The sequence below is a fragment of the Culex quinquefasciatus genome, chromosome 3 (assembly GCF_015732765.1).
Source record: "Culex quinquefasciatus strain JHB chromosome 3, VPISU_Cqui_1.0_pri_paternal, whole genome shotgun sequence".
NCBI lineage: Eukaryota > Metazoa > Arthropoda > Insecta > Diptera > Culicidae > Culex > Culex quinquefasciatus.
The window spans coordinates 134,068,421-134,096,397 of record NC_051863.1 but is presented as its reverse complement, the minus strand read 5'-3'; positions in this window follow the sequence as shown (position 1 = coordinate 134,096,397).

The following is a 27,977-nucleotide window of genomic DNA, read 5'->3' as shown; positions in this document are numbered from 1 at the left end:
TGTTTAAAAAAGCAAAATTATGGTTTGCAAATTTTATTTTTATTTTTGATTTGTTGCACTCGCTTGACTTTGACCAAAGACATAAGATTCAAAAATAGTAAATAATAAGAAAAAATAGCATTATTACGGGTATAACTTTTAGAGATACCGTCAACTGGGGCAAATCAGGTCTACTGTCTGAACAGGGACAGCAGTTTTAAACTCATTTGAAAGCTTCATATAACGATTAGGCTAAGTGTTTTTTCGCGATTTCGCGGATGCCGCGTAATCCGTGAAATTTGCCTTTGAAATTCTTATTAATTAATTAACAAATTGTCCCCAAGATATTACACAGACATTTTGAAACTCATTTTCGAAAATATTGTTGATTACAATGTTCTACAAAAAGTTTCAGCGAAATAAACATTGGTTTTAATCTGGGTGCTGAATAGTGGTTCGCAAAACGGCCTCAATTTTGAACTGTCAATTTTGAACTGTCAAAGTGGAACTAATTTACTGTTCGCCAAAAGTAGAGAGTATTGTGATCGATCATTAAAAATTGTTTTTTTTTTTTGCAAGAATGAAAAATGTGTGGCTTTCGAGGACCTGCGGTTGAAGTCTAGAAACCTTAAGAAAGTTGAAGGCGAGATCTTTTTTTTTAATAATTATGAATGGAAGTTGTTTATTGAGTCGATGCGGTTGTATCCATCCAGAAGCTGTCTTATTGTTTGATTCCGTTTGAAAACCTGGTTTAGTGAAAATCATTTCTGTATGTCGGATCAGCTTCGCTAGAATTAGCTATGTTTTTTCGCTGGATCAGGAAGAGCTGCAGGATTCCAAAATCAACCAGGGAATTTATCTGCGACATCGCATAATTACACTCTCGTTGCAGTTCTTCGTCACCCGTAGAAAAGAAAAATCATCAATTGAAACGCGACAATTTTCCAGCAAAAAATGTACAAAATAAAACACATACGACTGATTATAAAACAGTTCATTTACCAGTAAGAAAAAAGTCATGCTGTGCTTGAACATCCTCCTACTTTGTAGATGTAAACAAAGTGGGATCATTCGAAAATCACGTTACGCATTCTCTCTATTCATCACCCAGGTTTAAATATGAACATTTTTTTTGTTTTTAATTAAAACTGCAAGGAAAGAAAACGCAGAATAGTTGAGCTATTTATTTTTGAATATCTGTAAAAATTATGAAAATAAAAATTGACAAATGGCAGAGAAAGTCTGAAAACAATTCTGTTCATAAATGAAGTTATATATATTGTTAGAAATTTTGTTGAGCACTTTGCCACATTTTCAAATGTTCTGGTCAATCAATGACAAATGTATTGAATAAAATTTTGGCAAAACTTTTTTGAAATATGAACTTAAATTTCTCTTTTCCTAAAAACCATTTGGGAATAAAATTTAATATCTCTTATTTAACTAATTCTACACTGCCCATGATCGCATAAATGTCCCATATGCATTTTCGTCACTTTTGAGTTATTGATGCAGTTTGGTTCAAAATCGTGTGCTCTTTCAAAAGAGCATATAACATCCAGTACTTTGTTCTAGAAATCAGGAGGAAATCCAGTTTTTTCGTGAAAACTTAGCACGTAGCCTTATGTGTGGGACAAACTTGTTTAGCGTTTTTCTCAGCTTGCTGTTTTTGCATATGGGACATTTATGCGAACATGGGCAGTACATCCCTCTGAGAAATGTAACGCACCGATCTGACTGATGATAGAATAAAAACGGGCTGACAAGGACCGATGTTTTAGCGAGTTAGGTGAAATTATCGAAAAATTGTGATTATTTTATATTGAAGGATGTTATTAAATTTCTCAGTAAAATTAGGTTGGCTGAATTCTTCTAACAATCAGTTTGCAAAATTCCACGAAGTTGAGCTCATATTGTATTAACTGTCTTCAATACTTTGTGTCAAATATTGTGGTAATATTTTGTATCTCAAACAATTGCTATCTTTTTCAGTATCTTTCCTATTCTTAAATACCACAACTTTTCGTTAATTTTAGGCAAATTTTTTAGTTCCTGAAATTCTTATGTTTAGAAATTTGCATGCCGCGTAATTTTTTTTTTCGCCGTAAAAAGATCACTAACCCTAATTAGGACATGTTCTAATTTAGTTGGGGTCCGGTGGCGCAGTTGTTAGCGTAGTAGCCTCTCACCTCAGTATGGCCTGGGTTCAATCCCAGACGGACCCGGTGGTATTTTTCGAGACGAGATTTGCCTGAACACGCCTTCTATCGGATGGGGAAGTAAAACGTCGGTCCATTAGTGTAAAAGAGGTTTTGAGTGACTCACCACACATAACCTTCGGACGCCTAGATATAAGCAGAAACTAGCAACAGAGACCACAAAAGACCCGAGGGTCGTTAAAGTGGATTGCTTTGCTTTTTGTTTATTTAGTTGATCTGTATCTGTTTGAACCAAAATCACCCAAATTATTAAAATATAGCACAAGAACCTGGTTAAAACAACTTTCCCAATTCGCCCCAGATGACGGTACTTACTTTTATCAGAAATTCTATTTCGAAATGTTTGCTTAAAAAATTTGGTTGAAGTCTTTGAAGCTAAGAATTAAATTTAAAATTCAGTTTCAAATTATAAGCAAAAGCTTAAAAATGCTCATTCTTCGTGTTACTGTTTTGTTCCTCGTGTCAAAGTTTTCTAAATGAAGATAAAATGTTTTCGTCAGAATCAAAATTTGATAAGCTGATAAGGGACCATCCATAAACCACGTGGACACTTTTTTGGAAATCTGAAACCTCCCCCCGTCGTGGACAATTTCCACAAAAAAAAGAGTACACGTGGTTTATGGATGGTCCCTAACATTTCTATGTCCTCTTTGATCGTCTTTGTTTCCTGTTTTCAAGAGCAAATTTGATTTAGCAAAAATGTGAGGTTTTATCAAGTTTCATTGAACAAAGTACTTAAAAGTGATAAAATTTAATAACCACCGCGCCACGAGGCTCTCAAAATTTTTAACAATCTTCTCTAATAAACCAAATGAATGCTGATACAGAGAAAGGGAGCCTACTTTTATTACGTAACGCAAAAAATCGGATTTTTAGACCTCCTCAAAATAACAAAACAAAATAAGAGAATTTCCATACAAATTTAAAAATAAAATGGATGGAGCGTAACACGGCGCGGTGATAAGACCGCAAGATAATGGTCGCATGACAGCCGCATGACAACCGCAGAACAATTTTTTGGCTGTTGTCAAAGATTGCCTTGAGTTTTCAGCTGACTTTTTGGAAAATATTCAAAACAAACCAAGTTGACAGCCAAATTAAAGCAGAATTTAAGTTCAACTTGCTGATTTTTACACTGCGGTAGTTAGGCGGCAATAATCTCCTGTCACTCACAGCGAAGGAGAAACGTGATTTTATCTCGCAATAAGCAATACTAAAATAAACGATATACATTGGATTCTGTATAGTATTTATACTACTAATATTTTTTGTCTCCTGAAGCAGCTACTTCCATTAACTTCAAAAATGTCGAGTTTTGTTTTATTTACATTAAATGATTTTTTACCCATGCCAAATATTCATTTGAAGATTGTTTAAAAAAAGTATTATATCAGTATGAAACAAAAATGACTTTTTTGGGGGCATTCAAGGGTTTGTTCCGGTGGGCATACTAAGCCCAATCCAAAATATGAGCTTGATTGAATGTAACAGGAGTTGGCGCTTTGGATTTGAATTTTAAATGGGATTTAACCCGTAAAAAAAGATTTTTTAAAAAATGTCACTTTTTGAGGCTTTTTGGCCACTGAAGCGTTTATTTTCAACATGATTTGGTATATATAACATTGAAATTTGGAGCACCCTGGAGCTCGGTACAGACCTTCGAAGATTGTTATTTTTCGAAAAATTTACCCCAGCTAAATCAAATGGCGTCTAGGGCGTCGCGAGGCGCGACGCATATCTTTTTTGCAGGGCCGATTTTTCGAAAAAATGCCAAATTTTGAAGGTCTGTACCGAGCTCTACGGTGCTCCAAATTTCAATGTTATATTTACCAAAAGATGCCCAAGGATCTGGCCTACACGCCAATCATGTTGAAAATAAACGCTTCAGTGGCAAAAATGCCTACAAAATTGTCATTTTTTTTATCTTTTTTTACTGGGTAAATCCCATTTAAAATTCAAATGCAAAGCGCCAACTCCTGTTACGTCCAATCAAGCTCATATTTTGGATTTGGGATTAGTATGCCCACCGGAACGAACCCTTGAATGCCCATAAAAAAGTCATTTTTGTTGCACTCTAGTATTATATCAGTATCCAACTAGCGGCATTTTAGTGTGTACTGGTAGATCACCTCAAAATAAATTGACGAATTAAATGCCAATCATCAAAATCAAAACCCTCGTCGGACCCCTCGGCAATTATTTCACATGAATCCTCCGGGGACAGGGTCGGACCCACCATCAATGCTGCTGCAGCTGTCACCGCCAGGGTACCACCCAAGTGCTCATAATTATCACCCACATTTGGCCACCCGTGTCTGCCCGGGGGACTGCGCTTCGAGCATCACCATAACTTGTCCGATCGAGTGCGCGCGTAAAGTTGCCATTTTCGAAGAATCACCTGAGTCGGGGGTTGACCGGTTTTGTCCACCGTGGACTGTCACTCTGGACGTGAGATCTCAAGACGCGTCATAATTAGTGTTTATGGCTAGAACAACATAACTGACACTGCGTGGGCAAGGGCTGTTGCCAGGAAAGGATACTGCGACAGGGTGGCTACTTGAGTTGGGAATGCGGAGGAATCCAGTAGAATTTCATTTCCGTTGTTAAATAACTTTTTATTGTCTGTTCTTTATAAGTCTATCGAAAATTAATCTTCAAAGAGAAGTTTCAAGCGTCCACCCTCACAAAATACTTTCTTGTCCTATAGACCAAGCCCGCAAGGGAGCAGGACGGCGGTGGAAGGGTACACCTGTGGGTTACATAAATACCTTTGGCGGGAACTCTTCGGGCGACACTCGGGCAGACTGCCCCTGCTGAAAACGTGCCAATCTGATTTAGTCACGCCAACTATCACCCACCACCGCCCTGGTTCGGCTGGACAAGGTGGACCCCAGCCTGGCCCAGGAGGCAGCACCGTCTAAGGGAGAGCTAATTAATTTGAGAGTGAGTGAAGGAAAAATTACATCAATCTCCAGCAGCAGTTGAGGGTTAGGTTTGGTTTGTTTTCCTTCGCAAACAGCCCTTGTGTTGTAAAAACTAATTGATTGCAGGTTGAAATTGAAAGTCGCTTTGACAAACACGACGACGATGACGATTGAATCTCACTCACTTAAGTTGGCCGGCCAACTTGCAGCAGTAGGGCATTAGGGTGTAATATGGTTGTATGGAAAAAAAATAAAGTTCTCCAAATTTGGCTAGCACAGCAACTTTTTGGTTCCTTATAGGGTCCTTAACAACTTCCCAAAGTTTGGGAACGATTGGTTTAGTCCTCACTTTGCGCAAAGCAATTCAATTTTCCATACAAATTTGTATGGGAAAAATCATTTTTTTGAATTTTGATATTTATAAAATCCAAGTTTCACGCTATACTTAAACCGGATTCATATTCGGGTGCTCCGGAATGTGCTCTACAACTTTCCCCACGAGAGTATGGTGCTAACTTGCTCCTATAAAAAGATACAGCGTCCTCAAAACTCGTCTAAAACGTGATTTTCGATCAAAAAACACGTTTTAGACGAGTTTTGAACACGCTATATCTTTTTATAGGAGCAAGTTAGCACCATACTCTCTTGGGGAAAGTTGTAGAGCACATTCCGGAGCATCCGAATATGAATCCGGTTTTAGTATAGCGTGAAACTTGGATTTTTTAAATATCAAAATTCAAAAAAATGATTTTTCCCATACAAATTTGTATGGAAAATTGAATGGCTTTGCGCAAAGTGAGGACTAAACCAATCGTTCCCAAACTTTGGGGAGTTGTTTAGGACCCCAAAAGGAACTAAAATAATGCTGTGCTGGAAAATCGATTTTGATATTACACCCTAGTAGGGCATTGTGAAATGAAGCAATTAACCGGCTGCCTGGTCTTATGATACTGCAAGAAGGAACCAGTTGTTGCTGCAGAAATTGAAGTTAGTTTTTGTTTCAGTTCTGTGTAATTGACACTTTGGAACAGATTGCAACTTTCGCCCATGCTCACGAAACACGATTTATGTTGTTCCTTTGTTGACGTTTAATTTTTTTTGTTATATGATTAAAATCAGTAGTTCCGTATATTTCGAACCTTTTTTGGCCAATTTTGTTAGATTCATGAGATTTCATTCAAAATCATGAGCTAGGCAGCTCTATACCACATCAATCAGTGTGGCGTGAGAAACCCGCTGTGATTCTGCTACTTCTTTTTCTACCGTTACTGTCATATCTAAAAGATCTAAGACAGTCTTAAATTCGTCACATAGTGGCATAACAGATTGCCATGTGTGCCTTACCGGCTCTCCTAGTATATCGGCCAGATTTGTTATCCCCGAGCCTCGACATGATGCAGGGATTAGAATTTGGAGGTCACGTCAAAGTCTGGAATTCAGCACGATCCGCGCACGTTCTAGGTGTTGTTCTAAGCCTGCTCATGAGTCATCCTCTCCCGCCGGTACTACACATGGGGTTTAAGTTATGCAAATTGTTCTAGGACAGCACCAAACTGGCCATTCACTTTTTATTTGCCGTCTCGAGTTCGGCTGGCGGCTGGGCCTCGAAATATTCTCGCAGAGTTCAACGGTCCCCAGCGAGTCTCCAATGTGCGATGTGCGAACCGCAATTTGGCGTTCAAGGTGGAAATCCATGTTTCTGTTTCGCGAATTCTCGACTCGACGACGAGACTCGTGCCAACATATTAGCTCGTTAGATAGTGGCCGGAGAGACCAGCATATTATCGAACCTTATGCAGATTGGCGGTCCCGAGCTGTCCGAGGTCCATGTTCACAGGTAACTCATATTTTGCGCACGATTCCTGCATTATTTTGATTTCACGTACAACAAGTTAATAAATATCGATTCGTGAACTAGAGAAACTAGCCGCGTGTCACTGCTACCATTGGAGTGGGTAGACTGGTTCATGCTTTTTGGACGTAGATTATGTTCGGAACAATATATTTGAATGTTGCCAATATTTAGTTGAAACAATTCTAAAAAATCAAGTGAATGAAACTCAAACATTCATTAAAATCCAAAATCAAAATCAAAATCAAAATCAAAATCAAAATCAAAATCAAAATCAAAATCAAAATCAAAATCAAAATCAAAATCAAAATCAAAATCAAAATCAAAATCAAAATCAAAATCAAAATCAACATCAACATCAACATCAACATCAACATCAACATCAACATCAACATCAACATCAACATCAACATCAACATCAACATCAACATCAACATCAACATCAACATCAACATCAACATCAACATCAACATCAACATCAACATCAACATCAACATCAACATCAACATCAACATCAACATCAACATCAACATCAACATCAACATCAACATCAACATCATATTTGAGAATTTAGAATTGAGAATTGAGACTTGAGACTTGAGAATTGAGAATTGAGAATTGAGAATTGAGAATTGAGAATTGACAATTGAGAATTGAGAATTGAGAATTGAGAATTGAGAATTGAGAATTGAGAATTGAGAATTGAGAATTGAGAATTGAGAATTGAGAATTGAGAATTGAGAATTGAGAATTGAGAATTGAGAATTGAGAATTGAGAATTGAGAATTGAGAATTGAGAATTGAGAATTGAGAATTGAGACTTGAGAATTGAGAATTGAGAATTGAGAATTGAGAATTGAGAATTGAGAATTGAGAATTGAGAATTGAGAATTGAGAATTGAGATTTGAGAATTGAGAATTGAGAATTGAGAATTGAGAATTGAGAATTGAGAATTGAGATTTGAGAATTGAGAATTGAGAATTGAGAATTGAGAATTGAGAATTGAGAATTGAGATTGAGATTTAAATTAAACTTTAATTATTATCTTTTTCACTCAGATGTTTTCAAACACGCACGAAGCAAAATGATCATCATTCGGGCACAACGTTCATCGTTCGGTCAAAACGATCATCGTTTGTACTAAACGAGAGAGAATTAAAGGAAAAATTCCCATTTCCGGTCTCTTTTCGCTCAATTCTCTCCCATTTATCGTCGAATTCCTTCATTTTATTTACATTCGCGTCCTATTTCCTGCTCCCGGATTCCTGTTTACATGCATTGGAGTTCATTGCTCATGAAAGTGAGTTCATTGTAAGTGCTCGTTTGAAAATATACCAATGAAATCGAGAATAAAATTCAAGTTCAAAATGATATCAACATAAAATCAATATAAAAATCATAGTCAGAGTCAGACTCAAAATTAAATTTAATGATTAAAACTTGAACCAATCTACCATCCTGTCGCTAGAATCGCAAGCCAAAAGTTAATTAAAAACAAATATTTATTCTCGCCTTTTGCCTGTCATAATCCAAAGCTGCTACTCGCTCGTACTCACGCTGGAGTCAGAACTCTTGGGAGCCTGCCGGACACCAGCAACAACAACAACTCTTTAGGTCATGTTCTTGGCCGGCGCTAGATAAATCATGCCGCCCCGGGAGAACGAACATGCACCAAATGGAAATTTTCACAGCCTCACAACATTTCCTCATATATGTTTGTGCCGGCTGACTGAACCTCGATAAGGAACGCGCGATCGGCTTGTAATGAGCAACTCTTGGTTGGTTCTCAGACATCTCTATACAAGCAAGGAGTGATCCGGAAACTGGTTGGCCTTCGTACGACATAGTAGTATTCGATTGCCAATTGCCAAATGTCCCCTCCGAAAGCGCATACTTAACACATAATTTACCGAAATTGATCTGTTATCACAATTAACGATTATCGGCTTAAATCTACATTCGCTTCGTATGCTTCACGCAAGTCGACTCGTACGCGAATATTAAAGTTTTATTTTATTGATCGATCGGCCATAAAGTTTTAACGGTCACATTACGGGTTGCCCAAATCTGAAGGAAACCATATGCGAATCGAATCGATAATTTCAAGGAATTAAGGTGACATACTTGGGGGGATCGAACCGTGTAGGTTGAGTGGCCGGTTGGATTAAACTCGTAAAATTTAAATGGTTTCCCAGCGATGTAAAGCAGGCTTACAACCGCATCGGAGTTATGATTTAGTAACTGAATAAAATGTGGAAATCTCTTTTCATTAAAAGATTAAACTATTTCTCTTAATCCTTCATCATGTAACGAAATTTTATGTAATGTTACAGGCAGAAATATGTAGCGCACCGGTATGGAAATCTATCTAATAATATCGATGGATTGTTGGACAGAACGCAGTAAATTGAATGACTTCACCCTATAAAGGTCATACTTGTTGCACAAGAAGCTCATAAGCACCTAATTGAATTGTACGCCATTCAGAACAAGAGGTTCAGAGCTGTTGAACACATCAAAATCTGATACGCTTATCTCAAACTGCTCAAACGTTCCCACAGATGCTTACCCAGAGCTCATTTTCCGTATCTTTCAAATAAAACATCGAGAAAAAAAACTCCATTTGACTTTGACATTTAAGGTTGAAGTCCAAGCTGCGTTTGGTCCAACGGCTGTGTATTTTTCCGCCAGAAGTTAAGGGGCAGCCCAAGATCAGCCAGATCGAATCTTGCGATCTCCCCAAAACTGACCATAATGTGCTGGCCTCTGAGAGCTGCATGCACCGTTTAATTTCGGAAGAAGTTTCCAAGCCAAAGTCGGTAGTCGTCTAAACTTGGCAAAGACTTGCTCGTAAAGTTACGAAAAGAAGACAGACGAAACAACAAAAAAAAAAACTGCAAATAGGACGTCCCTTTGGCTTAACGATCGGCTCGCTTTTTTGTTCGTAATTAAAATACTCATTTTAATTGGCCAAGTAAAAGTAATTTGTCATTCATCATAATAAAAGTTAATCATTTGCCGTTAATGGTGGGCTTCTTTAATTTTCGATTCCAAAATCTTACCGCCAGTCCTTCGCAGCAGTTGAGGTTTCGCGCATTTAAAGTCTCATCAGTGCGCGCAAATATTGAACAACACCGACCGACACGAGTACCAACCTTCCAAATTGGCCACATATCAACGCAACGAGAGGGTCGCACTCATGATTGATGAAGTTTCGGTCCAGTTGAAAAGGGTGAAAATTTAACTTCATTCAAGGCGCATAAAATTGATGACGTATCGCCGCAGCTGAGCTTGATCGTAAAGTGAGATGATTGGCAAGGTAAAGGGCACCCCCTGGTGGGAATTTGGGGTAATCGTTTTAAGTGTAATTTGAGTTTTTTTTGGGATGTTTGACGCTGGGACAATATTAACAAAACACTAAATAAGGCAAAAAACTTAATAAAGGAAGGGGAGGAGGCAGAGAATCCAGCTCACCTGAAATCATACAATTATTTGTTAGCAAAATAAACTAAATTTAAAGGTCAGTTCTGGATTTTTTATTTGTTGAACTGGAAATGGTTAAAGTACCTGATAAAGAATTCATAAATATCACAAAATTTTAAAAATTTGCAGCTTTTTGTACACTTGAATTGGAATAACTTCACAGGAAGCGATGTGGTGGTGATCAATATTAGACAAATTTATTTTCGATGCTATTCGCTACAAATACGCACTTAGTTTTAATAAGCAGAAACGAAAATGATGTTTCCAGATGAATCAGAAACACATACTTAGAGAAAAAATCAAACCAAAAAAAATCTATATTATTATCGAAGTCGGTGTATTCTCTTGTGCTAAGTTTGCTTGGATTACAAATAGAAAGAACAAGAGAGCACACGGGCATCGATAAATAAAATTTCGCTGGATCGCTCGAACGGAAATCAGTTCATTACGGACCGTCGGATTCAGGCGCTTTTTGTTGCGTTTATACGCTAATAACGCTTATACGCTTTGGCCTCTCTGAGACCACTTCCGGAACACCTGCCGTTTGTATAGGGAGCGATTTAAAAATCCAAATTTTGATCAATGGAGGCGTCAAGTTATATTAAATGAAAAAAAAAATGTCAAAAAAAAATCATGTACCAAGTTTAGAGGATTTTATATATTTTTGAAGACCAAATCCAAACAAAAAACAGTAAAGAAAACAAAAAGAGATGGAAAGGTAAAAAAAAGAAAACTACAGAAAATAAAAATAGAAGAAAACCAAAATAAAACAAACCAAAACACAAAAGGCATGTTAAAGATGACATCGGCTAAATACAACGACGAAAATACTATTTGAGTCACACTTAATAAAGAAAACAGGGTTGAAACATCAAAACCACTTTGGCCATACATATGACGCTAAAATTATTGGGATGCGAATCCAAAAAAAAGATCTGATCTCTCTGAACAAAATAAGGAAAAATGAAAACAATATAAAAATAAGAAGAAAAAAAAACAAGAAGCATACGAATTTCAATTAAATCGTAAAAAAGGAAAAAAAATTGTATTGAAAAAGGGACGACGATGAAACAAAACAATTCGTTTTCGGTAAGTGGAAAAAGTAAACAGGGTAATTCTCTACCAACTCACACGAAATCGGGAAAAGTTGCCCCGACCCCTCTTCGATTTGCGTGAAACTTTGTCCTAAGGGGTAACTTTTGTCCCTGATCACGAATCCGAGGTCCGTTTTTTGATATCTCGTGACGGAGGGGCGGTACGACCCCTTCCATTTTTGAACATGCGAAAAAAGAGGTGTTTTTCAATAATTTGCAGCCTGAAACGGTGATGAGATAGAAATTTGGTGTCAAAGAGACTTTTGTGTAAAATTAGACGTCCGATTTGATGGTGTACTCAGAATTCAGAAAAAACGTATTTTTCATCGAAAAAAACACTAAAAAGGTTTTAAAAATTCTCCCATTTTCCGTTACTCGACTGTAAACATTTTTGGAACATGTCATTTTATGGGAAATTTAATGTACTTTTCGAATCTACATTGACCCAGAAGGGTCATTTTTTCATTTAGAACTAAATTTTTCATTTTAAAATTTCGTGTTTTTTCTAACTTTGCAGGGTTATTTTTTAGAGTGTAACAATGTTCTACAAAGCTGTAGAGCAGACAATTATAAAAATTTTGATATATAGACATAAGGGGTTTGCTTATAAACATCACGAGTTATCACGATTTTACGAAAATTTTTTTTGAAAAAGTTACTTTTTGCGTTTCTCTTTGTTTCGTCGTCCGTGTCTGTCGCGGGTGACCATGAACGGCCATGATCAACGACGACCAACTTTTCAAAACTTTTTTTTCGTAAAATCGCGATAACTCGTGATGTTTATAAGCGAACCCCTTATGTCTATATATCAAAATTTTTGTAATTGTCTGCTCTACAGCTTTGTAGAACATTGTTACACTCTAAAAAATAACCCTGCAAAGTTAGAAAAAACACGAAATTTTAAAATGAAAAATTTTGTTCTAAATGAAAAAATGACCCTTCTGGGTCAATGTAGATTCGAAAAGTACATTAAATTTCCCATAAAATGACATGTTCCAAAAAATTTTACAGTCGAGTAACGGAAAATGGGAGAATTTTTAAAACCTTTTTAGTGTTTTTTTCGATGAAAAATACGTTTTTTCTGAATTTTGAGTACACCATCAAATCAGGCGTCTAATTTTACACAAAAGTCTCTTTGACACCAAATTTCTATCTCATCACCGTTTCAGGCTGCAAATTATTGAAAAACACCTCTTTTTTTGCATGTTCAAAAATGGAAGGGGTCGTACCGCCCCTCCGTCACGAGATATCAAAAAACGGACCTCGGATTCGTGATCAGGGACAAAAGTTACCCCTTAGGACAAAGTTTAACGCAAATCGAAGAGGGGTCGGGGCAACTGCTGTGTGCGTTGGCGGAGAATTACCCAACAATATTTCTATAATTGGGAGCAATCTATTGATTACAATAAATCAATTAAAATTATAAAAAAAAAGCTGATAGCTGCAAACAAACCGTATAAACATCAACATTTTTGAATATTTTTGCTATACAAATTGTATATTCTTGCACAGTGATTCAGATCGCAAAATTAAGTGAAACATGTTTTTTTTTAATTACGATGTTTTGAAGCTTTAGTGTCTGGCTATGAGTTGTTGGAAATTGGAGAGGCTTTTAAGATAGGCTGAAAATATGATTAGGGTGTTTCATAATCTTATACTTTCAGGAATGTTGTTGGATTCTTTTTCTCGGCTAAATTTTTTCAATTATTTTTTTTTGTTCATTTTTTAAAGATAAATTACCTTTCTGGTTTTTTGTTTGTAATTTTTTATTTTAAAGTTTCGCAGATTTAAAATGTGCATTTAATTTCCTATCATCTAAAATACTATTTTTTTTATTTTTAGTAAGCCAAATAGTGTAAGTTATGATTTTTTGAAAATTGTGGTTTTTGCTAAAAATGACGAAAATTGCCGTTATTGGGACCACCCACTGTGTAGGTCACCCTAACGGCCAAACAAAAAATACTGGTCTTATTATTTCAGCTAAGGAATCCCCAGGAAAATTTTTAGCCCGATCAGACAACTTTTTTTTTAATCATGCTGTATTTATTCGTCAGGAATTGCTGTATAAGAATGAAAACCTTGACATTCAAAATAGCTAAAAAAATGAGATTATAGTCTTTTCTGATAATTCATCTTGATTACCGTCATCAGAAGTGACATTGGTTCTTGGGGGTTGGATTGGGTCATACAAATTTCAGCATTTTTGTATAACCCAATACATGTTATCATATAAAGTGTAAAATAATAAATGTAAAATTGAGAAAAACGAACGAGAACATCAACGAGGCAATCGTTTTGTTCATTTACTGAAACTGTAAAAGGAAAATAATGAGAAAACAAAATTGGAAGATCCCTGCGAACGCAAATGAGAATGCCATAACTGTAGCTGAAAAGTGAAAAAAAAACTTACCTCATTGAATCGCGTGATGCGTACGTTGTTGGTGGTCCTCGCAAGCAACTTTTGTGCCCATTTAAAGATCGCCGCCACATTTTTTTTTTGTTTTCATTTTTGGCATCAATAGAGGACGATGAGCTTGATGAATGAACTGCACTCGTTAAGATTGACAGATCGCGATGGTGTACCTTCACCACCACCGCCGAGTCGATCAGATCCGATCGATTTCAGCGCCATTCATATTGAAAACGAACTTGAGAGATCGAGCATCGTGTTTTTGATGTTCTTTTTGCGGCTTGAATGGCGTGCGTGGAGACGCCGAAAAGAGGCTTCTGCCGGCCATGTAATGACCAAATATGTAGTTTCCCCCCTTAATGACCCTGGGGCTGCCGATTTGGTGTGGCGAGTGAAAAGGAGCTGTTGTTTGGAGCTACCGTTGAAATCGATCCCTTGTGTGATGATTGAGATATTTGCTGGAGATGGAGTGTGGGGTTCAGAAAAGGGACGACAAGAACTTCGATGTGGGTCAATGGGTCAAAGATATTGGTTATTACTGGAATTGCTTAAACTTTTGTCATCTTATTTTTCTCTGGAATTTAGCTCTCGACGTTTTGTTTTAATTTGGGTCAGTAATTGGTTGAAGCCGCACAACTTTTTACAGAATTGCTCTAGTGTCAAGAATTTTGTTTTCTGCCAAATCTGCCCTTTTCAAGCAAGTCAACGCGACAAACAAACACTTAGTACGTTCTTCTAGCCGTGCATGTGTGGAATTTAACCTCCTTCTCGAGAACCTTTTCGACGAGCCTCTCTGGATTGTGCAACTCCGTCCAAATCCCTGTAGCTTCGTCTGTAGGTTCGCAACCAAAGGTCCGGACTGAAACACGGGCTCGATGAATCATCGAGATTTGGCTAGCTGGTTTGGCGCAAAAACTAAACAGAACAACTGAGCTGAACTGCTTAACCGGAGACTCCATTCAGGTACAGAAAACGTGCCCTCGCGTAGTTCTTCATCGCCCAGTACAGATCAAAAACGGTTCTTCGTCTGGGCTACGCTTGTGACGAGAGCCTGGCATTTCGATTCTTTTTGCCCAACCAACCAACCAACGACGACGTGTGGCACTCATGACCTAACCTAACCTACGTACAATCGACCATGAGCGTTCAACCTTTTGCGCGGGATTTTCGAACGTGCAAAAAAGCCATTCTCACCGCAAGTCTCTTCCCTCGAACCGGCCCGAGTTTGTCCCGATGCATGATCACAAATTTGGACAAAAATAAACACATTTGAATAATACTTATGCTCATACACACCAATTGAATCTCATTTTCTCATAAGGGCAACCCGAGGCTCACTCTTATGCTGGTCGTCGATTTGAATAAGTTTGGATCACTTTACCCATGATGTCGCCATGGATAAGCCGTACAAAATCGTCGTCAGAGGTCTGTACGACATGCCAGTGGAGGAATTAGCTGCCGAGCTAAAAGTTTTGAAACTGGATGTGTTGGCCGTGCACAAAATGAGCCGACGCAACAAAGACATCAAGTACCGTGACCAGCTCTACCTGCTGCATTTGGCTAAGGGATCGACGACGCTTCCTGAGCTGAAGGCAATTCGAGCGGTTTTCAACATTATCGTGTCGTGGGAGCGATACCGACCAGTGCATCGTGACGTCACACAATGCTTCAACTGCCTGGGCTTCGGGCACGGAGGTAAGAACTGCCACCTAAAGCGTCGTTGCGCCAAATGTGGTACCGATGCGCACATCACATCCCAGTGCATCCAAGATTCGCTGGTGAAGTGCCTCAACTGCAACGGTGAGCACTCGTCAACCGACCGAAAGTGCCCCAAGAGAGCTGAGTTCGTGAAAATTCGGCAGCAAGCATCGACGAAGAATCAGCCTCAGCGTCGTAGAACTCCTCCAGCCCTGGTGGAGCAAAACTTTCCACCTCTTCAACCGCGACGCCAGGTCCCGAACTTGGCACCGTTGCCGTTGGATCCCAGGAAGAGAGCTGAGATGAATCATCCACGGCCGGGTTCCAGCCAGGAGCCGAGACCGCCACCACCGGGCTTCAGCCAGGAGCCAAGACCAACCCAAGAACCAGCAGTTGAGGAAAATGGTAATGATCTTTACACCTCAACCGAACTCCTCAATATTTTCAAACAGATGTCCGCTGCACTGCGTGGATGCAAAACCAAGACCCAGCAGATTGAAGTGCTGACCTCGTTCGTCATCCAGTATGGATCGTAGGTCCCTCAAGCTGCTGAATTGGAACGCTTGCTCCATTAGGAGGAAGAACTTAGAGCTGGTGGATTTTCTTCGCGAGAAGGAGATCGACGTAGCTGCCATCACGGAAACTCATCTGAAGCCCGGTGAAAAAGTTTATCTGCAAAACTACAAGATCGCGACGCAGCTCGACAGGACCACCTCTGGAGGAGGAGGTGTGCTTGTCGCTGTTCATCGTGATCTCAAGCCACGCCGGCTGCCACACTTCAAGCTGGACATCATCGAGGCCGTTGGGGTGGAAATTCCCACTTCGGTTGGCCCAGTACTCTTCATTGCTGCATACTGTCCACGTCAGGTGAATTCCAGAGATGGTTCAGCAGCAAAACTGAAGAGCGATATCCAGAAGCTGACACGGCGGAGCGCAAAGTACATCATCGCTGGTGACCTCAACGCGAAGCATGAAGTTTGGGGCAACAGCAGGAGGAATCGGAACGGAGTGATTCTGCACAACGATCTGCAAAACGGATACTACAACGTTGTGAGTCCAGATCGTCCAACGAGGGTGGCTCGGTCTGGGAATCACTCAATCATCGACTTCTTCATTACCAATATGGCTGAGAACGTGGCTCATCCTGAGGTGTTTGAAGAGTTGAGTTCTGATCACTATCCGGTGGTTGTGGAGGTTGGAGCTTCCGTTACTCCGCAGCGGCAACCAACCCGGAAAGATTACCACAACGTTGACTGGCAGCAGTTTCAGCAAGTGGTCGACAGCAACATCGACTATGATCAACACCCGGAAACTTCTGCCGATATTGATCGTTCGCTGGAGGTGATCCAGCAGGCTATCAACCAAGCAGAGGCTGCCAACGTTCGGGAGGTTCCTGTTAATTTTAAGGTAACTGATATTGACGTAGATACTAAACACTTGATTAGACTTAGGAATGTTTATAGGAGACAATATCAACGGACTGGGGACTATGACAAAAGATTTCAGTGAACAATTTGAACAAAATCATACAAGACCGACTTGACAATATCAGAAATCAAGAATTTTCAAAACATGTAAGCCAGCTTGGGAATTATTCAAAACCATTTTGGAAACTTTCAAAAGTTCTTAAAAACAAACCAAAGCCTATTCCTCCTCTTATTGTTGAGGATTCTCCTTTGATTACATCCGAGGAAAAGGCAAATGCACTTGGGCTTCATTTTGTTAGTTCTCATAATCTTGGCGCTTCCATGACCAGCCGTAAAGAAACATCAGTTGCCAATAGTATTTCAACAATTAATAACTCTACCTTTGAATTTCCTGCAGATTCCCATGTTTCTGGTGAGGAAGTCAAAGTTGCAGTAAAACAAATGAAAAATATGAAAGCTCCTGGCTTTGATAACATTTTTAATCTAGTGTTGAAAAAACAGAGTGATCAGTTCTTTCAACATCTAGCCAATATTTTCAATAAATGTTTGCAACTTGGTTACTTCCCCACCAATTGGAAACTGGGCAAAGTCATACCAATTTTGAAGCCTCAAAAGATCCAACATCGCCAACAAGTTATCGTCCCATTAGTCTTTTGAGTAGTCTGTCCAAACTCTTTGAGAAGGTCATCTATTCAAGGCTTTTGGATTTTACCAACGATAATAATATAATTTTGAATGAGCAGTTTGGCTTCCGAAAGGGACATAATACTGCTCATCAGCTTACGAGAGTAACTAAAATCATCAAGCAGAACAAGCTTGAGTCTAAATCAACTGCTATGGCTTTGTTGGATGTTGAGAAGGCTTTTGACAATGTTTGGCATGATGGTTTGATACATAAACTGTATTTATACGGTTTTCCAATGTATCTTATCAAAATTATCCAGCACTATCTTTCGGAGAGATCGTTCAGGGTTTTTCTGAATGGGATTGCTTCTGGATTATTCAACATTGATGCTGGGGTTCCCCAAGGAAGTATTCTTGGCCCACTTCTGTACAATATTTTTACATCTGATTTGCCTACTCTTCCTGGTAATGGTGTGTTGTCACTTTTGCTGATGACACTGCCGTTATTTATAAGGGTAAAATAACCAGATATTTAGTTGGCCGTCTTCAGAAGGGTCTTGACGTTCTTTCCGAATACTTTGGCGACTGGAAAATTCGCATAAATGCAGCCAAAACTCAAACCATCATTTTTCCACTTTCCAAATCGGCCAGATTTGTCCCAAAGGATGATGTTTTGATAAAATGAATGATGTTTCGATACCCTGGTCAAAGGAAGTTGTCTATTTAGGTCTCATACTTGACTCGAAACTTTTGTTTCGGCAGCATGTAGACAAAATATTGAACAAGTGCAGCATTCTCATCAGGTGTTTGTATCCTTTAATTAACAGAAAATCAAAGCTTTCTTTGAAAAATAAGCTAGCAGTTTACAAACAAATAATTTACCCCGTTATTGAGTATGCAGTACCTGTTTGGGAGTGTTGCGCTAGAACTCATAAATTGAAGCTCCAGCGTGTCCAAAACAAGGTACTCAAAATGGTTTTGAATGTTCCTGGCTGGACAAGATCAAGTGAGGTTCATGAATTAGCAGAAGTAAAAATGTTGGATCAGAAGATTCAAGAAAAATGTTTGAAATTCAGGGAAAAATGTGCTATTTCTGAATACCCCTTGATTCAAGGATTGGTTTAGTTTATTGTAAGTTTAAGTTAGTTTTAGGTTAGGTTATGTTTTCTTAACATTTTTTTTCCTCATTGTACCTAGTGTTACAAAAATGATAAATCATATATTTTTAAAGTTATGGAAATGAACAGTGTTTAAATCACGAAAAGCAAATTAAAGCTGAAGAGCCACAGCTGACCACTTATTATGTAAACCAAATGTAATTATTATAAGAAAGATTCAATAAAGTATATTTAATTCAAAAAAAAAAAAAAAATAAGTTTGGATCGATTTTGCGTCCACGAGAATCGTAAGTATCGTGCATCGCGTCAAAAAAAGTCAAATTGATATTCCACAAGCGGGACTACCCCGTAAGGCGTTGGGTAAGGGAAGGGGGAGGAGAGGTGTGCAATAATATAAAATCGATCGTAAATTTAACATTGAACCATATCGCATTAGTGGCGAGGGCTTCGCACATTTGTATGTACAGAAAAAAAGAATAAAGCTTTATGGTCGATTGTATGCAAATCCATTGTGGCATATCTTTACTAGAGAAGAGTTCGTTTTTTCACATTTTATATAGAAATTGATGTGGACTGCTGTAGTGTGTAAGCGAGACAAATTTGTCTAACCTGATCGACAGTGGTGACAGTGATGAAATCTGGTTCAGACTTTTCGAAACGAGCATTCGATAGAGACATCAATTTCATCAAGTGACCACTCTTAATTGTATTGACAGATATAACGAATAGGTGAAATCTGAGGAATATTTGATTACAATGAATTTATTACATGAATATATTTCAATCACTCGTAATTTTATAATTTGTTATTTATTTGCTTGTTGGTCTACCTATTTTTTTTTTTTGAAAACATGTACAAAAATCAAAGGAAGAATGAGAAACAACTCCTCAAAGTTTGGTATCGATTTCTAAAGTCCCCACTTTGCGCAAAGCGATTGAATTTTATATTTTTTTTATAATTTTATATAGGGGAAATTCTCGTATGTTTGGCAGGTTAAGCACTCGCTCCTAACTCCATCCAATTTGCTGATTTTCACTATTGAAAAAACTAATTTGGCAAAACTTTTGATAGAAACTTGCTTTCTCACTTCTTATTGAGCTATTTATCACTCGATTTCAGTTTAAAACGCTTTTATTGAGCTGTAATTGAATGTAAAAGTGCTGATTAGTTCCGCTATATTTTTATATATTCCATATATGTATACAGCAATTCCCCACGAAAACAGCATGATTCGAAAAAAAAGTTCTCCGATCGGGCTCAAAATTTTTCTGGGGGATCCTTGGCCGAAATAATTAGACCCGTATTTTTTTGTTTGGCCATTAGGGTGACCTACGCCGTGTTAGGGTGGTCCGAAAAATGGCAATTTTCGTCGATTTTCGCAAAAACCACTTTTTTCAAAAAATCATATCTCCGCGCCATTTCATCCGATTTTAGCTGTCCTGGACGCAAAAGAAAGGTGATTAGTTGGCTATTTGGGAAAAATAGTAAGAAGTTTCGAAAATCTAGCTTAACATTTGAAAAGGTCATATGAAAACTTAAAATGCTGTTTTAAAGGTCTCGGGACCAAAGAGCCTATGTCTGAAAATATTTTTATCGGATTCCTCGGAAAATTTCACATAACATATCAAAAAATGGTGAAGTTATGTTTTCGATACTCTGAGATACGATTTTTTGAAAATAAAAACTGGGTTTTTTGACGCGAAACGCGCAAAAATTGGAAAATGACGAAAACGGGAAAAAATCGACTTTTTTCACTAAAACTGCGATAACTTTAAAATTTCAGCGATGACCTATACATGTTAGGGTACTAAAATTTTCGTAATTAAAAGACGCAACTTTTGGTACCATAACATCTATAGGTCATCGCTGAAATTTTAAAATTATCGCAGTTTTAGTGAAAAAAGTCGATTTTTCCCCGTTTTTGTCATTTTCCAATTTTTGCGCGTGGCGCGTCGAAAACCCAGTTTTTATTTTCAAAAATCGTATCTCAGAGTATCGAAAACATAACTTCACCATTTTTGATATGTTATGTGAAATTTTCCGAGGAATCCGTTAAAAATATTTTCAGACATAGGCTCTTTGGTCCCGAACAGCATTTTAAGTTTTCATATGACCTTTCAAATGTTAAGCTAGATTTTCGAAACTTCTTACTATTTTCCCAAATAGCCAAACTAATCACCTTTCTTTTGCGTCTAGGACAGCTAAAATCGGATAAAATGGCGCGGAAATGTGATTTTTCGAAAAAAGTGGTTTTTGCGAAAATCGACGAAAATTGCCATTTTTCGAACCACCCCACGGCGTAGGTCACCCTAATGGCCAAACAAAAAAATACGGGTCTAATTATTTCGGCCAAGGATCTCCCAGAAAAATTTTGAGCCCGATCGGAGAACTTTTTTTTCGAATCATGCTGTTTTCGTGGGGAATTGCTGTATACAGGGTGTTTGGTTCATGGATGCGGATACTTGCTGGTCCCCTAGAGGACCCCGAAACATGAAAAAAAGTCTTCTACGGCATGGTCGAATTCTCATCCTAAACCGAGTTAAATAGAATTTACTGTTTTGAGGAGTTTCTACACTAAAATCGATTTATCTCATGATTGTGATCACGAAAGCTTCGCTTCTGAATTCATGCGAAAGCTGAGAAAATTTCACGATAAAAATGATTTTGAAATTTTTAAACTTTACTTAAGTCTGCCTACAGAGCCTTTACATTTTTTTCTTGCCCTGGTGTTGTTAGTTTTTTGCATTTATTTTGCGTAAATGGCAGGTAAATGGTTTGTTTTATGTATCAAAACGATGCTCCTAGATCCCCTCTACAAATCTCTCTAAATAACCATTTCCCGATTTCTTTTCCTAAAGCCGCTATTTTAATTTTATTGGTGAAAAAAATCGAAGCCAGAAAACCTGAAATGGTATCTTAATAAATCAAACCGACGCCTGTCAGAGCATCGCGCAAAGCATACTTGATCGACGCGCGCGGCCGCATGTTTGCTGGAAGGAGGGTGACAGTAAGAAAACAAACCACGTGTGCCCATTGCATTGTGGAAAAAAGTTCGTTTTTGAATTGTTTCATTACCGGAGGTATTTTGTCTCGCGTTCTTTTGGCAAACAGGTAAAAACAAAAGTTAAGGGACGACTATTTAAAGGAAAGAAGGTGTTAGTTATTAAAATGAGTTAAGATGCAATAATGGCGGCATATGATCTCGTTGAAGGATTTCCACTGTTGTTCAGTGTGCTGATCGTTTGACCCACAATAAATAATTAAGCTGATTAAATCAAACATTTAAAACAAGCCCATTGACAATGCAAGTAAAAGTTTAGTTAGCAGGAAGAAGATACTTTGCTTTTTTAGAGTTCTACTTTTTTTTTTTTTACATTACAAAAAAGGATAAGTTGAATTGTTTAAATCCAAGATGTATCTAAGTTATTTCTTGTGTACATAGGATAATAGCATACATTTCCATCAAGCACCAAATGTTGGCATATCAACACCCTTTTGTTTATTTAAAACTTTTGAAAAGCATTTTTGATTGAATAGCTCAATCAAGACCTAATTCGGAATGTGATCATAATTTGATAAAAATGTAAAATCAGCCAATTTAATAGAAAGAGTTTCTTACCTCTGTGCTCTAATCATAACATGTTAAAAATCGTTTTATGATGGATTTTTGTTTATTAACGTGAATTGATATTTTCGATCATTTTCAAACATTGCAATTCGTTTTGAAGTACATAAAAATGCACGCTTAGAATAACAAAACTTCTTAAGAAACCTGAAAAACTTTTGCTAGAATAAACACTGATTTAGTTATTTAAGGAAGTGTTTATTTATTTAATTTATTCATGATAAACTAGCATGCATGAATTCTTATCGAATTAAAAATTCTTGCACTAAAATCTATTGTATCCAATAGGTGGATTTGAAATGTTTTTGGTAAATAAAAATAAATCTTCCTCGGTTTCCTTGTAGGGGAACTCCATTGAAGAATATCAGAGCAGACATTCACAAAAAAAAACCAACTACCGTCATCTGGGGTGACATCCCGAGCATGGGTAAATAAAAAAAGGAAATGCCTAACTATACCTTTCTCTGTTATCAATACCAAATTTTGGTATTCCTGAATTTTTTTCTTTAGATCATACAAGAGCACAATTTGGTATCATACCAATTTAAGGTATTGTTTTGATATTGCAAAATTGCAGAATTTTTCAATGACCGAAAACCACATTTTGTTATTATTTTGGTATTTACGTATTTTATCAATTTCTTCTGAAAATATGGGAAAATGTTGACCAATTTTGACGTGGTCATTAATTTTGCTTTAAAAGATGTCTCAAATCGAAAACCGAAAAAAGGAAAATTGCAAACTTGATTTTAATTTTTTTTAGAATACCCCCTAAAGAAATGACCTGAAATTGTGAAAAAAAATTCTTAGTCAGGATACCACATTTTGGTATTATTTTGGTATTACAGATTTTTATCAATTTCTTCAGAAACTATGGAAAAATTTTGATCAATTTTAACAATGTCTAAAAGGTGCGCTAACATGACTTGAAAACCAAAAATGTTAAAAATGATTTTGAATTTTTGAAGATTGAACCATTTATCAAAATAGAAATCATTGAAATGTATCTAAGTCGGGATAAAAAAATACTCAACTCAATAATCAACGAGTCAATCGATTTTATTATTGAATTTTGGTGACTGGAATCCAATTTCATTTTAATAACATTCATTAATCAATCTTGTTATTTCTCAGAAGCTTCAAGAGCTTCAAGGATAATCCGTTCATCAATGACAAATGTATTCGATTTGGCGAAGAATATCACTGAGAACAACATGGAATCATCAGGCGAGTAGATTTTGCTGTTGCATGTGGAGCATTTGATATCATTTCCGTTTGCAACTGTTGCACTAAAATTACATGAAAATACCAAATTTTGGTATTACTTTTGCAAATTACAGCGACCAAAATGTGCCCTTGGTAGCCCAGTAATAGATGGTAAAATACCATGAAATCATGTGTGTGAAAGACCACAAGAATACCAAAATCTGATGTTCCATGGGCGAGGGAATACCAACAATTTTTTTATTCCAAGTAATACCAAAATTTGGTATTCCTGTGTTATTTACCTCTGCTAGAGATTGGGTCTGAGGGTGAGATTGGGTCATACAAATTTCTGCATTTTTGTATGATCCAATTCCTTCATCCAGACCCAATGTCACCCCCTGATGACGGAAATGATATCACATTGCTCCACATGCAACAGCAAAATCTTCCCACCTGATGATTCCATGTTTTTCTTAGTGATATTCTTCACCACATCGAATACATTTGTCATTGATGAACGGCTTATCCTTGAAGTTCATGAAGCTTCTGAAAATAACAAGTTTGAAAAATAAGTGTTATTAAAATGAAACTGAATTCAAGTTCACCAAATTGATAAAAGTATCAATTGACTCGTTAATCAAAAAAATGTCTATTCCAAAAAAATAATAATAAAAGTAAAAAATCATAATAATAAAAATAAAAAATTAATCAAAACAGAAAATAAAAACCCATGCCATTTTTCTATACGCAACTTTACAAAAAAAAATCACAATTTATCGTGATTTCACAAAAATAGTTGCCTCTCCGTCACGAGTTACTGAAAATGTACCTCGGATTCGTGATACCTAAAAGATGATTAAATGATTAAATGATTAAATGATTAAATGATTAAATGATTAAATGATTAAATGATTAAATGATTAAATGATTAAATGATTAAATGATTAAATGATTAAATGATTAAATGATCAAATGATTAAATGATTAAATGATTAAATGATTAAATGATTAAATGATTAAATGATTAAATGATTAAATGATTAAATGATTAAATGATTAAATGATTAAATGATTAAATGATTAAATGATTAAATGATTAAATGATTAAATGATTAAATGATTAAATAATTAAATGATTAAATGATTAAATGATTAAATGATTAAATGATTAAATGATTAAATGATTAAATGATTAAATGATTAAATGATTAAATGATTAAATGATTAAATGATTAAATGATTAAATGATTAAATGATTAAATGATTAAATGATTAAATGATTAAATGATTAAATGATTAAATGATTAAATGATTAAATGATTAAATGATTTAATGATTAAATGATTAAATGATTAAATGATTAAATGATAAAATGATAAAATGATCAAATGATTAAATGATTAAATGATTAAATGATTAAATAATTAAATGATTAAATGATTAAATGATTAAATGATTAAATGATTAAATGAATAAATGCTTAAATGATTAAATGATTAAATGATTAAATGATTAAATGATTAAATGATTAAATGATTAAATGATTAAATGATTAAATGATTAAATGATTAAATGATTAAATTCTTAAATTCTTAAATTCTTAAATTCTTAAATTCTTAAATTCTTAAATTCTTAAATTCTTAAATTCTTAAATTCTTAAATTCTTAAATTCTTAAATTCTTAAATTCTTAAATTCTTAAATTCTTAAATTCTTAAATTCTTAAATTCTTAAATTCTTAAATTCTTAAATTCTTAAATTCTTAAATTCTTAAATTCTTAAATTCTTAAATTCTTAAATTCTTAAATTCTTAAATTCTTAAATTCTTAAATTCTTAAATTCTTAAATTCTTAAATTCTTAAATTCTTAAATTCTTAAATTCTTAAATTCTTAAATTCTTAAATTCTTAAATTCTTAAATTCTTAAATTCTTAAATTCTTAAATTCTTAAATTCTTAAATTCTTAAATTCTTAAATTCTTAAATTCTTAAATTCTTAAATTCTTAAATTCTTAAATTCTTAAATTCTTAAATTCTTAAATTCTTAAATTCTTAAATTCTTAAATTCTTAAATTCTTAAATTCTTAAATTCTTAAATTCTTAAATTCTTAAATTCTTAAATTCTTAAATTCTTAAATTCTTAAATTCTTAAATTCTTAAATTCTTAAATTCTTAGAATTTAAGAATTTAAGAATTTAAGAATTTAAGAATTTAAGAATTTAAGAATTTAAGAATTTAAGAATTTAAGAATTTAAGAATTTAAGAATTTAAGAATTTAAGAATTTAAGAATTTAAGAATTTAAGAATTTAAGAATTTAAGAATTTAATTTAAATTTAAGAATTTAAGAATTTAAGAATTTAAGAATTTAAATTTAAGAATTTAAGAATTTAAGAATTTAAGAATTTAAGAATTTAAGAATTTAAGAATTTAAGAATTTAAGAATTTAAGAATTTAGAATTTAAGAATTTAAGAATTTAAGAATTTAAGAATTTAAGAATTTAGAATTTAAGAATTAAGAATTTAAGAATTTAAGAATTTAAGAATTTAAGAATTTAAGAATTTAAGAATTTAAGAATTTAAATTTAAGAATTTAAGAATTTAAGAATTTAAGAATTAAGAATTTAAGAATTTAAGAATTTAAGAATTTAAAATTTAAGAATTTAAGAATTTAAGAATTTAAGAATTTAAGAATTTAAGAATTTAAGAATTTAAGAATTTAAGAATTTAAGAATTTAAGAATTTAAGAATTTAAGAATTTAAGAATTTAAGAATTTAAGAATTTAAGAATTTAATCATTTAATCATTTAATCATTTAATCATTTAATCATTTAATCATTTAATCATTTAATCATTTAATCATTTAATCATTTAATCATTTAAGCATTTATTCATTTAATCATTTAATCATTTAATCATTTAATCATTTAATCATTTAATCATTTAATTATTTAATCATTTAATCATTTAATCATTTAATCATTTGATCATTTTATCATTTTATCATTTAATCATTTAATCATTTAATCATTTAATCATTAAATCATTTAATCATTTAATCATTTAATCATTTAATCATTTAATCATTTAATCATTTAATCATTTAATCATTTAATCATTTAATCATTTAATCATTTAATCATTTAATCATTTAATCATTTAATCATTTAATCATTTAATCATTTAATCATTTAATCATTTAATCATTTAATCATTTAATCATTTAATCATTTAATCATTTAATCATTTAATTATTTAATCATTTAATCATTTAATCATTTAATCATTTAATCATTTAATCATTTAATCATTTAATCATTTAATCATTTAATCATTTAATCATTTAATCATTTAATCATTTAATCATTTAATCATTTAATCATTTAATCATTTAATCATTTAATCATTTGATCATTTAATCATTTAATCATTTAATCATTTAATCATTTAATCATTTAATCATTTAATCATTTAATCATTTAATCATTTAATCATTTAATCATTTAATCATTTAATCATCTTTTTAGGTATCACGAATCCGAGGTACATTTTCAGTAACTCGTGACGGAGAGGCAACTATTTTTGTGAAATCACGATAAATTGTGATTTTTTTTTGTAAAGTTGCGTATAGTTATTTTCTGTTTTGATTAATTTTTATTTTTATTATTATGATTTTTACTTTTATTATTATTTTTTTGGAATAGACATTTTTTTGATTAACGAGTCAATTGATACTTTTATCAATTTGGTGAACTTGAATTCAGTTTCATTTTAATAACACTTATTTTTCAAACTTGTTATTTTCAGAAGCTTCATGAACTTCAAGGATAAGCCGTTCATCAATGACAAATGTATTCGATGTGGTGAAGAATATCACTAAGAAAACATGGAATCATCAGGTGGGAAGATTTTGCTGTTGCATGTGGAGCAATGTGATATCATTTCCGTCATCAGGGGTGACATTGGGTCTGGATGAAGGAATTGGATCATACAAAAATGCAGAAATTTGTATGACCCAATCTCACCCTCAGACCCAATCTCTAGCAGAGGTAAATAACACAGGAATACCAAATTTTGGTATTACTTGGAATAAAAATTGTTGGTATTCCTCGCCCATGGAACATCAGATTTTGGTATTCTTGTGGTCTTTCACACACATGATTTCATGGTATTTTACCATCTATTACTGGGCTACCAAGGGCACATTTTGGTCGCTGTAATTTGCAAAAGTAATACCAAAATTTGGTATTTTCATGTAATTTTAGTGCAACAGTTGCAAACGGAAATGATATCAAATGCTCCACATGCAACAGCAAAATCTA